Consider the following 4386-nt stretch of genomic DNA (forward strand, 5'->3'; position numbering starts at 1 on the left):
CTTTACAATTAATCCAGAACGCGGCAGCAAGATTAATTTTTAATGAGCCGACAAGAATGCACGTCACACCTCTGTTCTTCAATCTGCACTGGCTACCAGTAGCTGCTTGCATACAATTCAAGGCATTGATGTTTGCCTACAAAACCACCACTGGCTCTGCACCCCTTTACCTCTATTGACTATTTGACTTATGTGCCCTCTAGAAGCTTGCGTTCTGCAAGTGAACGTTGCTTTATTGTTCATCTCAAAGAGGCACAAAATCACTTTCACGGACTTTTACATGAACTGTTCCCTCCTGGTGGAATGACCTGCCCAACTCAATCCCAGCAGCTGAGTCCTTAGCCATCTTCAAGAATCGGCTAAAAACACATCTCTTCCATCTTTATTTGACCCTCTAACTCTAGCACTCTCTATTCTAATTCTATTCTTTATCTAATAAAAATTATAATTCTAATTTTCTTTTTTTTTATTTAAAAAAAACACTTGACCCTCTAACACTTGCACTCTGTATTCGTTCTCTAACTGCTTGTTTTCTTTAAAAAAAGAGCCTCTAACACTAGCTTTCTCTATTATTTTTCTATTCTATCTACTTGTTTTCTTTTTATTTATTATATAAAATGACCCTCTGACAATAGCATTATCTATCTATCTATCTATCTATCTATCTATATATATAAAAAATAAAAAAAACCTTGCTAAATGTACTGCGTCAGGCTAACCGAGACTTGGCACACAGCACTTGCATATTATTGCTCTCTTGTTAATTGTTTTTTATTTTTGCCGTTTTATGCCTGCTCTTTTGTTGGTTTTTGATTGCTTTTATTGTCCTCATTTGTAAGTCGCTTTGGATAAAAGTGTCTGCTAAATGACTACATGTAAATGTAAAATGAACAAAAATGCCCCTCAAAGTAGGGGTGGGCGATATGGCAAAAACATATCACAATTTTTTTATTTTAGAAATATCACGATTCATGATTTTATCATGATTCTTTATGTTGGTTTTGCTATTTTGCAAGTTGTCTGAGCATAACAGCCAAACTAATTTCCCTATTTTAAAGACAAAGCCTTACAAAGGTAACAAGATATAAAAAAGAATGGCAGATATTTAGGCCAAAGTGGGCAAAGATAGAAATCTTCATGTCATTACTTTATCTTTATTCAAAAATGAGAACAAAAATACACATTATATGTGTATAAATACACATAATATACAAATAAAACAAACAGTGTTTAATTTTCAGGTACATTAGTTGTATTTAGCAGGAGCATTTAAGAAATTGAATGAACAAATATAAAAATAAAACGCTATATAGATTGATTCCTATTAAAGCAACTGTATTAAAGTTTTTCAGTCAAGAGTAGTGAGTGATTTTTCTCTGTGTTTTGTTGTTTTATTAACATTAAAGGAATAATTCACCCAAAAATATCTTATATATATTTTTATACCATCATTAACTCACTCAAAAGTTGTTTTAAACCTGAATGAGTATCTTTCTTCTGCTGAACATAATGCTATTTTGAAGAAGGTGGAAAACCAAACAAATACTATCAAATTCAATGTGGACCAGCAAATGTTTGGTTACCCACATTCTTAAAAATATCTTCTTTTGTGTTCAGCACAAGAAAGAAATTAATACAGGTTTGGGACAACATGTGAGTGAGCAAATAATGACAGAAATGTAATTTTTGTGTGAACTATTCCTTTAATGACAGTCGGCAGCATGTTTAGTTCTGTCTCTTTAAGAGCTGCACGCATCTAATATACAGGCACTCATCCATTTCTCTCAACGGTTTACTTTCACTTTAGACATAACCAACTGAGTCTATATGTAAACCTTGTGTGTTGGACAGTATTAGCGCAAAAGAGAACTTGGTTCAGTAATCAGGTGCTGTTTTGACAGGGTTTTTAGTGCGTTCACTTCGTGTTCACGCTCAGAAAAAGCGCACGTCAGAACAGCACGCAAATGAAATGTTTAACCGGCAAGGCTTTAAATCACATACAAATAATGTACTTTTGTGATTGTGAATAAGTGCAGTGACTCATGATTGTAACTCTACTGCCGAGTTAACACTGATGTGAATGTATGTGGCGTTGCATATTGATACGGAGGCACCAGAACTGCAGCTGATAGATTGTGCGCTGTAGCACCATACTACGATATTTCTTCAAAAGCAGACCGTGGAATCAAAAATAGTCACATCGCACACCCCTACCCCAAATTCAAGATATGGGCCAAAAAATGCCTCTGCACAGTTAACCTGAATCTGCTATGGCTGTTGTGGTTAAAGTGAAATGTAAAAGTGGGTGAAAAAAGTGATTGCGGCATTACCTTTAGATCTGCTCACATTGCATTTTGAGGTTTTATGCATTGTTTTTTTTTGCAATGTTGAGCATTATAACCATCACACTTGTATTTATTAAGTGCATGAATCTTTATGTAATTTATTATTGTGTTCGTATTTTATCTTGCTTAGGTGCCATGAGTGATGAAGAACAGTCAGAGGAGGAAGAAGAGGACCGAGAGAATGGAAACCACATTCCTCCCAGTGAGCATTTCATCAACAGTGCTTTATTTTTTGTGATTTTAAAGCTTTGCTTTGATATGATATTTTAGTGTTGTCAAATATCTTTCACATTAGTCTGGTTGTGCTGTGTCGTGTTGTGACAGTTCCAGAGTCCCGGTTCGATCATGACTCGGAGGTGAGCGGTGAGGAAGAGGAAGAAGAGGGAGCCGAGGAGGCAGGAGATGTCACCCCACAGTCTCCCTCTCATTCAGCCACTCCTGAAGACAACTACGTCCCCGAATCACCGCCCATCTCACCTGTAGAGCTGAAGAGAGCGCTGCCCAAATACCTGCCGGCTTTACAGGTACACTCACTCGCGTACACCTGTCTGCTTACTAGGGTTGCAACTAGGCATGGGCCGATTACCGGTTTCAAGGTATACCGCGATTTGAATATTTCACGGTTTCAAAACCGCTAATATTTTCCGTTATACCGTATAACGGTATACCGTTTTTCATATCTCCTCGAAGACTGAAAGTGTAGGAATCCCTCAGGTTGAGTGCAGTGTAGAGAGTAACATGAGCCTCCTCCTGTTGGTGCGAGCAAGCGGTCAGTCACGTGTGTGTGTAGGATGGACGAACTAAGGAGCTTCCCCTGGAACTTACGCGACCGGCAACCGGCCGTTTTTTGTCTTATTGCAAGCAACTCGTCTCTGTTCTGGACTTGCACAAACTGCGTTGCAATGCAATCGTTTTCCAAAATGTCATTTATGTGAAAATATGAAGTCTGTAAATGCCCGTTAACACAGGCCAGAGACGTTGAAAACGGACGCACAGAGAAAAATACTGTAGCAGGTAGATCACTCACTGTTCATGATGCACAAACTATTGGAAGAAAATCCTCAATATTGATTTGGGGGTTTATATGAATGTGTTTCTGAGGGGAACTGACTGTCTTCAGAAAAGTTTACGTGGTATTTTCTTTTAATCTCGTGTCTGTATAGGTCATATTAAAGCAGGGTTTCAGCGCAGCGCTGCTTTGTTTACGGCGGTAACCAAGGAAACGCTGTATCCGGTGTTCCATGAGCGCCTCCTGCTGTGTCTGCTGACATGAAAAGTTCACTGTATATCATAGTAATAAATACCAGTTATTACAGCATTGATATTTTGTTTTCTTTTTAATTTATACACATTAAATATTACATATATGTATGTAATAAAATGTGTATTTCTATTACAGGTTTAGGTCTTAAATTTCATATAAGGTGGTATTAAAAAGGTCTTAAAAAGTCTTAAATTTAACTTGTTCAAGTCTGCAGAAACCCTGAATTCTGATAGCTTGGCACATCAGTGTTTTTTGCAACAAATTAACAACAAAAAAACTCCTGTAAACCTCTGCACACTGGAAAAAGTGTGGATTATTATATGTCTGCCTAACATTTCTTTTGAGAGAGGTATTTTTTTTTACGTTTAGAAAAACTTGTTTATCTCTTTCGAGTCCATGAGTTCGCCTACCAGTGGTATGAGAGGAGCACAGCTTTCACTCTCAACCAAACTAACATTACTAGCCAGAGATGGACACTCGAGTTAGTGACTCGGACATTTTTATAGACTTCAGACTTGACTTCGGACTCGAACTGAAATGACTCCAGACTTGACTCGAGGAAAAGGACTCGTGAATATTTTAAAAGCAACTCGAGTCTTTTATCCTTAAATACTTATATAACTGATTTTCAAAAGGCGGACCGCATCCGCACCCCGGCATCCATCAGAACCGCGAGCCGTAAAACACAGCACCATTTTAAGTGAACAGCGCTTCAAAACAGCGGAGCGGATCACATAACAAGCGCTCAGGGTCGTTTTTGGTAAATATCTTTCAGCG

At 37.8% G+C, this 4386-nt stretch overlaps 1 pseudogene; it reads left to right on the plus strand.

The window, feature by feature from the left end:
• The window catches only part of LOC107676203 (cyclin-dependent kinase 11B-like), a 15943-nt pseudogene extending 13052 nt beyond the window's left edge, over positions 1-2891 (plus strand).
• The last annotated feature ends 1495 nt before the right edge of the window (positions 2892-4386 follow it).

Source organism: Sinocyclocheilus anshuiensis, unplaced genomic scaffold, assembly GCF_001515605.1.
Source record: "Sinocyclocheilus anshuiensis isolate Anshui unplaced genomic scaffold, SAMN03320099.WGS_v1.1 scaffold2430, whole genome shotgun sequence".
In the NCBI taxonomy this organism is placed as follows: Eukaryota; Metazoa; Chordata; class Actinopteri; order Cypriniformes; family Cyprinidae; genus Sinocyclocheilus; species Sinocyclocheilus anshuiensis.